A 10506-nucleotide genomic window follows, 5' to 3' on the forward strand; every position below is an offset into this window, starting at 1 on the left:
TGATGAATTAAAGTTTAATCGCTAAAACGTCGCTATTTTGAATTTAGCGACGATTTAATACCCTTAAATTCGTCGCTAAATGGCGAATTTTCTTGTAGTGTTCTTTTGCAACAAAAAAAAGGATGGAACAAATGACTAATCGAAGGATCAAAATTTTGATTATTTCATCGATCAAATAGCTAGGGAGGCAACCGAAGAAGGAGGAATACTAACATAAATTCCACATTGAAACCATCAACAGACAGGGAAATTGAATGCGAGACCAACACAAATGCTGCCTTCTAATGTGAAAATGATAAATAAATAAAAAAATTAAAGAAAAAGAAAGAGAGAATCAACAATCAACAAATGAGATCAACAAATAAATGCTTGCAAAATGCCCACACTTTAATAATAAATAAACCATCTAAATAAATGTATTCATGATAAATGAGATGCATTAATTACCGAAATCATTACTTAATCATCATCCAATAGTATTGTGTTTGGTAAAAATTTATCCGGAACACCAATAATCATGGAGAATATCGAAAAATCAAGGATATATGGCAATGATAAATGAGATGCATTAATTACCGAAGTCATTAATTAATCATCATCCAATAATATTGTGTTTGGTCAAAATTTATCCGGAACACCAAAGGTCGGAATACTAATGATCAGGTACAATATCGGACACCAAAAAAAAACAAGGATATAAAAATAAATACACAATTGAGTTCTTTATTCAATGCTTTTATAGTAGATATAGATATAGATATTAGATTAGATTACCAAACAAATGTGAAGCAAAGTGCCTACAAAGTTTCAAGACAGAATTCCGCAAGTAGAGGTAATCTTCTGTTGTATTTGTTATGTCACGTTTGCTATAGAAACAGGATGCTTATGATGGCCACTTATTATGTAAAAAGACCTAATCTAGGTAGTGTTTGCAATTTCTAAATAAGTGATTATGAAGATTTTTTTCACAAATTTGTCAAAGAGAATATTTTTAGGGATTGCAAACACCATCTTAGTTTATTGTATGATATTTTGAGTGGTACTGTGCATTTGTAGCTAGCTTCGTAACCATAGAAAACGCACACCTGCTAAGGACAAGAGTTCCAGGTAGATGGGCAAGTTTTCCCCGTCTTCGTTCTGTTTATCGGCCTCCGGATGATGTCCATGGAGCACCACCCTTGTTGGACGTAAGCTTGGCGCGTAAACAGTGGAGATATATAACTGAATTAATAATCTGGAATAATACATTATTGTGCTATCACTGCAGGGTGAATGTAAGATGGACGTGGAACATCCTGTACTAAAACATCTTGGCTTGGTCCTTCATGATTTTGATGTTCCTCAGCCGGTGCCGTGGCCTGAAAATGAACCAATTATCACTTTGTAATGTTCGGTGACGAAAACATGGAGGGATCTGTTCTTTTCGTAAACTATATATACTGGGTTGAACCTCGTGGATATTTTTTGTGAAAACTAGACCTTACTACCATCGAACGTACGTATTTTGATTGCATACTAGCTAGCTAGCTAGCTGTGTTGGCTTTGGTGTTTGGTTTCACTTGGTACACATTCTAGGCAAGTAGTTCGAAAAACCGCCAGGTTTTTGTTTTTGTTTAGTTTCACTTGTAAGAACAGGCTATATGATTAAGACTTTGCATTAGTGCAATAATTCCACGTTGGGATCAATAAACAACTCCATTTCAAATGGCATCTCTTCTTGCATGATCTCCTTCTTCAGGCTTTTCAAATGCTGAAAATACAGATGGCAGAAGCATTTGTCATTTCAAAACTCATGTACAGATGAGTAGAAACATTGTATATACCTGCTCCATATTCCGTTTTTGTGAGTCAGCACATCCTGCAGTTTTGGAGATTATAAGATTTTGCTTGTGTAAATATGCTAAAAAATAGTTGAAAAGGTTATGTTTAATTATACCACTGCTCCGGATACTATAATGTAGAAATCCGTTGGAATCTCGTTTTGTATGACTATGTCCATCTTAGGCGGATAATATTCTGCTCTCATCTCTGGAACCTGTCATAGGAAAACATCAGTACAAGCTTATTTGATAACATTATTCTTGGTATTTAATGGTGGCCGTAATCTCTAAAATGCTTTGATTTTCAGAAAAAAAAAAAAAAAGATTGGTTATCGGAAGTTAAAATAGATTACCAGTTGGACAATGAAATCTTCAGAAACTCCTTTGAAAAGGTAGCTGTTTTCTACGTACTGTCCTACGAAAAAGATGCTGAGGAATGCTAGATCTTATTGCCTTAGGCAAGTCTTCGAGTACTTCTTCTTGTTGTAGTTCCGCAGTCTTGAATTTGAGGGTCACGTGTGCTAACATTTGCTCCTTTAAGCCCTCTGGAAGGCGATTCTTGCTAGCATACGTACCGTAGGATCTCGTGAAAGGCATCCCTCTTCAAACGCAACATAGAGAGTTGTCCGAGCTTAGTTTGAAGAGTACGTGTATTAGCAAACGCATTGGCAAAAGTTCGAACCGAGCAATGGACAACAAGATTGGTCATATTTCCAATCAAATAAGCCGTTAGACCTATGTTGAAAAGCATGTAGAAGATGGAGAAAACCTTCTCCCCTGTATTCTCTGCGTGCAGGTCTCCATATCCAGTTGTTGTGAGAGTTACAATCGACCAATTAATACATGGAGTATTTATATCCCAACCATACACTTTGGTCGGGAACTTGAGCTCCTATATATCCAAGTATCATCTCCACTTCGATAATGTAACGCCATCCAGAGGTAGAAGCAACCGCGCGGAGTGGACAGCAAACAACGTCACCTGTCAAACAGCACGGGTTACAACCTCATAAACACAACGGTTAGGTGCATGCTTCGTCTAATCACCGCACATGTTAAATAAAAGGGATACATAGTTACTCACAAATATCAGTTTGCAGTATCTAGTCCAGAAATAGCCTGAAAGCAAGTCAGAGGACAGAGATCAGCTCCTTTAGATACAAGTAAACGAGACGCAAACATAAACTCGAGTATTTTGACATGCCGCGGCCGCCTCAAAAGAAAACACAGATATGAATAGAATGGTGCTTTGCATGAACCTTCAAGTAGAGATAATACCTAGCTAGAAAAGAACTCGCTGATACTCCTAAGTCGCCATAGCCTAAGCAAGTTGAGGAATCCAAAGACATCGCTGCCGGAACTTTTTTCCAGTGAAAATCATGTATATAGTTTGGAATGGAAGAGTCGAGGCTATGTCCATTGGAAACCATATATAGCTAGATGTGAAACATATCTGAGAAACCACAGAAATTATCGATACAAGAAACGCGAGACGAACATGCATGTGGTTAATGTAACAGCTTGTGTAGTTTCATACCTCAAAGCTATTTTCTAGTGATCATCAACAAGCAAATATGTGGATTTGTCCAAATACGCGACGAAGAATGTGAGGATGATGTCGATACAGAAGAAGAAATCGACGGCCAAGTCTGCAGGCATGAGTGCTCCATTCGACAATTTCCTGAAAGCTAGCTCAAAAGCAGGCCGAGTACACAACTAACACCACAAAGAAAGTCTGCCACCAACTGCAATCACAACATTCTTGTGATTATTTTAAGCACAATTTAGAGTTCATATCAGAAATAAAACTTTATGAATCTTGTATATGCTATAAAATTTAGGAGGATTAATTTAATGCAAGCATAACGTATAGGGGTACTTAATGGTAATTTAATCATTTAATGATCATGCCATGCCATGCATATTATTTTTTTAAAAAAATTATTATATGAGCTAATTGTTACTGTAATATATATACTATATTTTATATCTATAGAAATTTGTGAGCTCGTGATTATTAATGGTGATTTGAATGGTTACCAAATTCTCAGGTCCATGAAAGAATGAAAAGTCAAAATAAATTAGACATAGGGTTTAATAATAGATTACTGAACAGCATATGATAATTATTGAACGAAGTGACAACAATTTCGAACCATTTCATGAGCAAAAGACGATTTGGGAAAATTATAAAGTCTTTATTTATAGAGAAAAATTATGCTGAGTTATAAAATTAAAAACTCTAAAAAAATATCAAAATGATCTTTTATTGTGTTTTATTTAAGTGATTTATAAATAAAAATCATAAAAAATCTTAGTTACAAAAAACTTTGATTTAAACATATAAGTTCAAATAGACACGAGATTCTCTCTAAGTGTAACAGAGTTTCTTAAGTCATTCAGTTTATATTTACGTGTTTCTAGTCACATTATCGAGGTCTAGCAAAGAGCAGTATGCTACCGAGTTTGTAGCGCAATTGTGCTCAGTTGCGGCGCTCTCGATTTCTACGGACTAATGATAGATGATGTTGGGCTTTGGCCCAATTAATATCTTATAAGTCCACTTTGATGCCTTAGTATATATTCCCTTCTCTGCCCTATTATCTGTTGAACGTATTTCTCTTCCCTGCTGCATCTTTGTGAGGCGGCTGCTGAGTGAGTGAAAGAACTACGTTCCATTTTTCCTTGAAGTTTTAGGCAGCCTAGAAAGAGTTCTTTTAGCTTAGTGCTTCGCTGCTCCTTCTTCCTTGCTGGGTCTTGGTTGGGATTTTACAGCTGGGTTCTTCAACGTTGTGTGTTGCATAAACTGATCTTTGTTGTGCGTTGAAGCGTGGGAAATTCTTTGTGGTTCTTGTCTTTGATTGCCGGTTATATTGGAGAGAATCAAAGTGTCTGAGCCCCGCTGATTGTCATTCTACACGTTCCTTCCCTTTTTCCTTTTATTTTCTGTTCTCTTCGTTGGTTCTTCTCTGTTGGTTTCTTTCTTTTGCAGATAAGGGAACGTTCAAGGTGTTGTGGGAGATGGCCCAATAGAGGTGGTCAGCTGATACCTAACAGTGGTATCAGAGCCACTGTCGCCTCGCCGCTGATTTTCGCCGCCAGTCGCTGGGTCAGTTCGGCCATCTCTAGTTGCTCGTCGTGCCGCTGATTTTTGTTCGACTCGCACCAGCTGCCCGCTGCCTTTCTTTGTTTTTGCTTTCTGCAGGTGCAGGTTCAGAAACGAAGAGCCAGCCATCGCCTGGACATCAGTCGGACCGCCTGGACAGTCGCCTCCTATCGTCGTCGTTGCGTGTCGTACTGGTTCGTGGGATCGAAACTCTTACTTAGAGTTTCGCTCTGGTAAATTGGCTTGAACCTCTTTTATCGCTTTAGTAGTAGCCGCTGGCCGCAGTTTAGGTACTTGGATTACGTGCTGGTAGAAACCTAGGACTTACGTGCTTACTAGTTGCTTTCGCTGTGCTTGCTGAAATTTGTGGTTTACTGCCGTCTGAAAATTTGCTTGTCCTGTTTTTGTGTGAAAAATGGCATTCACTGGTTTTAACCTTGAACCTTTTAATGGGAAAATGGATTTCTCAATTTGTCAGCAGAAAATGAAAGGAATTTTAATACAACAAAAAGTTTTCAAAGCAATAGATTTGTCATATCCTACTGCCGAAACGGCTGAGAAAAAAGCTGAAATGGATGAATTTGCTTACTCCTCTATTATCTTGAATTTATCAAATTCTGTGCTAAGAAAAGTGGGTAAACTGAAATCGACCAAAGAACTTTGAGAAAAATTAGAAGAGCTCTATACGGAGACTTCACTGCCGAGTAAATTGTTTTTACTTGAAAAAATTTTTCGCTTCAAACTCGATTTGAACAAGGACATTGATGAAAATATTGATGTGTTCACCAAACTAATTCAAGATATTAAGCAAACAGAAGATAAACACATTGATGATTACACACCTATTGTTCTCTTGAATGCTATTCCTGATTCTTACAGTGATGTTAAATCTGCTATTAAGTATGACAGAGATAATATAACATTAGAAACTGTTGTGAATGGTCTTAAAAGCAAAGAGATCGATTTGAAAACGAATAGGGGTGGTAATAATTTTGGTGAGGCTATGTTTGTTAGGGAAAGGTCTAAAAATCGTTTTCAAAGACACTCAAACAACCATAACCAATTTTCTGTAAAAAATAGAGGTAAGAGTAAGCAAAGATCTCAGTCGAGGCCTAAAAACAGAAAATGTTTTAATTGTGGTGAAACAGGTCATTACATTAAAGATTGTTCAAGGCCTAAAAAAAAAAACAAAACCAGAATTACAAAAATCAGCATGATGATATTGCTAATATGGCGGCTTCTTCTAGTGAAAACATGGATGATGTTTTTATGGTGACTGAAGTATGTGATGTGCCTACTGTGAATTCTGTGCATTCAAGTGCTTTGTATGAAAATTAATGGCTTGTATATTCTGCGTGCACTTTTCACATGTCTCCATTCAAAAATCTATTTTCTACTTATAAAAAAGTGAAGCATGGGTCTGTTTCTATGGCTAATGAAAAGATGTGCCAAGTTGCTGGTCTTGGTGATGTATGTTTGAAATTTGATTCAGGTTATGTGTTGACTTTGAAAATGTTAGACATGTCCCTGATTTATGTCATAATTTGATTTCCTGTGCTGCTTTGAAAATGACGGTCTACAGGGTAGATGGGGTAATGGGGTAATGAAAATCTTGAAAGGTTCTTTGGTGATTTTCAAAGCTGAAAAATTGAGAAACTTGTATGTTTGTCATGCTGAACCTGAATCTTGTATGCAAAACTTTGTGAATGCTGTCTTGAGTGATAAAACTGATTTGTGGCACAAAAGACTAGGTCACATGAGTTCTAAAGGTTTAGAAAATTTGCATAAATATGGTTACTTTGGTACTGAAAAATTGTCTTGTGTGTCATTTTGTGATGCATGTGTTCTAGGCAAACAATCTAGAGTCAAGTTTCCACATTCCCCAAGTCCCAAACAATATGTCACTTCTGAAATTCTTGAATACTTGCATGCTGATGTTTGGGGTCCTGCTAGTGTGCCCACACATGGTGGAAATCAATATTTCTTATCTGTGATTGATGATTTTTCAAGGAAAGTTTGGGTGTTTTTATTGAAAAACAAATCTGATGTGTTTGAGAAGTTTAAAAACTGGAAAAACTTGATTGAAAATCAAACTGGTAAGAAAATTAAAATTCTAAGAACCGATAATGGTCTTGAATTTTGTAACAAATTGTTTGACAACCTGTGTGCTGAATCTGGTATTCAAAGACACAAGACTGTCCCTTATACGCCTCAGCAAAATGGTGTTGCTGAACGTATAAATAGAACTTTACTTGAAAGGGTGAGGTGTATGCTTGCATGTTCTGGACTTTCAAAAAAGTTCTGGGGTGAAGCTATTTGTACAACACCTTATTTGATAAATAGATCCCCTTCTGTGCCTTTGAATGGTAAGTGTCCAGAATTTGTATGGTCGGGTACGCAAACTGATTTGTCAAACTTGAAAGTTTTTGGTTGTTCTGCTTTTGTGCATCAGAAACAAGATACACTTGAACCTAGATCAGTAAAATGTGTTTTTCTTGGCTATCCTGATGGGGTTAAGGGTTATAGATTGTGGTTAAGGGATCAAGCTGGTTTTAAAGTGTTAATCAGTAGGGATGTTGTTTTCAATGAATCTAATTTTTCATGTTTATCTGCTCCTTTATCCATTCCCCAAGCTGCCACTGCTCCAAACAAGGTGGAGCATTTGCCTGGTCCAGGTCTTGTTTCTGAAAATGCGCAGAATGTGCCTGTTGTGGATGAAGTGTCTGATAATCTGTCTGATAATGCTAATGATGATTCTGATATGCATGAGGAACTAGGGAAAATGTGCATGAAAATGAATTGAATGATTATCAATTAGCTAGAGATAGATCTAGAAGGAATATTAGGCCTTCACAACACTTTGATAACTTTCACATGACTTCTTATGCATTCAGTGTATTTGAATCTATTGATAGTGTTGAACCCAAGTCATATGATGAAGCTTTAAAATCTGAAAATTCTGGAAAATGGTTAAATGCAATGAAAGAAGAAGTTAATTCTTTGCATGTTAACAATACTTGGATTCTTTTGCCTAAACCTGAAAATTGTTCTGTTGTGGACTGTAAGTGGTTGTTCAAGGTCAAGAATGAGTGTGAATCTGTCAGATTTAAAGCTAGGTTAGTAGCTAAGGGTTTTACTCAAAAAGAAAGGATAGACTATACCGAAATATTTGCTCCTGTTGTGAAATTTACTACTATTAGAATTATGCTTGCTCTTGTTGCTCAGTTTGATTGGGAGTTGAAACAATTAGATGTTAAAACTGCTTTTTTACATGGTGAACTAAATGAGAAAATTTTTATGAGGCAACCTGAAGGCTTTGTGAACTCTAAGTATCCTGATCATGTTTGCTTGCTCAAGAAATCTTTGTATGGCCTGAAGCAATCTCCTAGACAATGGAATAAAAAGTTTGATGAATGCATGCTTTCTTTGGGTTTCACTAGAAGTAATTATGACCATTGCTTGTATTTCAAACAAAATGCTAAAGTTCCAGTTTTTTTGCTTATCTATGTGGATGATATGCTATTGATTAGTTCTTGTGTGAAAACTGTTGAGCATGTCAAAATTGCTTGAGTGCTAAATTTGATATGAAATTCCTAGGAGATGCTAAACGGATTCTTGGCATGAATATTTATAGGGATAGAAAGCGGTCTATCATTTTATTGAATCAGGATACTTATGTTAAGAAAGTTTTGAGTAAATTTTTCATGTCAAATGCCAAACCTGTCAATGTGCCTCTAGCTGGTCATTTTGTTCTAAGTAAAGAGAAATCTCCTAAAACTGAATATGATATTAAATGCATGAAGAATGTGCCTTATTCTAATGCAATTGGTTCTATCATGTATTTAATGGTTAGCACAAGACCTGATATTGCATATTCTGTGAGTTGCTTGAGTCGTTTTATGTCTAATCTCAGAGTTTACCATTGGGAAGCTCTCAAATTTCTGTTAAGATATTTGAATGGCTCTGTTAATCATGGTTTAAAATTTTCCAGATCTGAAAATGGTGTTAAATTGGTAGGATATGTGGACTCTAACTATGCCAATGATAGGGACAATAGAAAATCTACAACTTCTTATGTGTTTACATTGTGTGATGCTTCTATTAGCTGGAAATCTCAATTACAACACATTGTAGCCCTTTCAACCACTGAATCTGAGTATGTAGCTATCACTGAAGCATTAAAAGAAGCTATTTGGTTGAAAAGACTCATTTCTGAAATTGGTTTTCTTGAAGGTAAAGTTGTTGTATTTTTTTATTGTCAATCTGACATCCAACTGTGTAAGAATCCTATTTTTCTTAATAGAACTAAACATATTGATGTTAGATTCCACTACATTCGTGATGTGGTTGCTAAAGGTATTGTCTATCTTGAAAAGATTCCGTCTGAATTTAATCCTGCTGACATGGGAACTAAGTGTTTATCTATTGAAAAGTTTAGATCGTGTTTGAAAATCTTAAACTTTGATACTTCCGATTGATACTAATTTTGTGTTTTGTTGTGGGGCGATGATGATGCTGTTAGGTGTTTCTCCAAAACCGGTGAACCGACGTTGGGCCAAAAGGTGGAGATTTGTTTGGCTTTGGCCCAATTAATATCTTATAAGCCCACTTTGATGTCTTAGTATATATTCCCTTCTCTGCCCTATTATCTGTTGAACGTATTTCTCTTCCCTGCTGCATCTTTGTGAGGCGGCTGCTGAGTGAGTGAGAGAACTACGTTCTATCTTGAAAAGATTCCGTCTGAATTTAATCCTGCTGACATGGGAACTAAGTGTTTATCTATTGAAAAGTTTAGATCGTGTTTGAAAATCTTAAACTTTGATACTTTCGATTGATACTGATTTTGTGTTTTGTTGTGGGGCGATGATGATGCTGTTAGGTGTTTCTCCAAAACCGCTGAACCGACATTGGGCCAAAAGGTGGAGATTTGTTGGGCTTTGGCCCAATTAATATCTTATAAGCCCACTTTGATGCCTTAGTAGATATTCTCTTCTCTGCCATATTATCTGTTGAACGTAGTTCTCTCACTCACTCAGCAGCCGCCTCACAAAGATGCAGCAGGGAAGAGAAATACGTTCCATTTTCCCTTGAAGTTTTAGGCAGCCTAGAAAGAGTTCTTTTAGCTTAGTGCTTCGCTGCTCCTTCTTCCTTACTGGGTCTTGGTTGGGATTTTACAGCTGGGTTCTTCAACGTTGTGTGTTACGTAAACTGATCTTCGTTGTGCGTTGAAGCGTGGGAAATCCTTTGTGGTTCTTGTCTTGGATTGCCGGTTATATTGGAGAGAATCAAAGTGTCTGAGCCCCGCTGATTGTCATTCTACACGTTCCTTCCCTTTTTCCTTTTATTTTTTGTCCTCTTCGTTGGTTCTTCTCTGTTGGTTTCTTTATTTTGCAGATAAGGGAACGTTCAAGGTGTTGTGGGAGACGGCCCAATAGAGGTGGTCAGCTGATACCTAATAGATGAAATTATTGTCCCGAATCCTTAATAATTATTTGTAGTGTCTACTAGATTAGCAACTAGTTTTAGACTTTAAAAAAACAATGATATGACATTCACTTATGCTTAGGTTGGTACTTAAAC

At 36.7% G+C, this 10506-nt stretch overlaps 1 pseudogene; it reads right to left on the reverse strand.

Annotated features, from left to right (window-relative positions):
- Window positions 1-1061: 1061 nt before the first annotated feature.
- LOC140872122 (potassium channel KAT3-like) lies at window positions 1062-5055 on the reverse strand (annotated as a pseudogene).
- Window positions 5056-10506: the final 5451 nt, after the last annotated feature.

The sequence above is a fragment of the Henckelia pumila genome, chromosome 1, assembly GCF_033568475.1.
Source record: "Henckelia pumila isolate YLH828 chromosome 1, ASM3356847v2, whole genome shotgun sequence".
Taxonomy (NCBI): Eukaryota; Viridiplantae; Streptophyta; class Magnoliopsida; order Lamiales; family Gesneriaceae; genus Henckelia; species Henckelia pumila.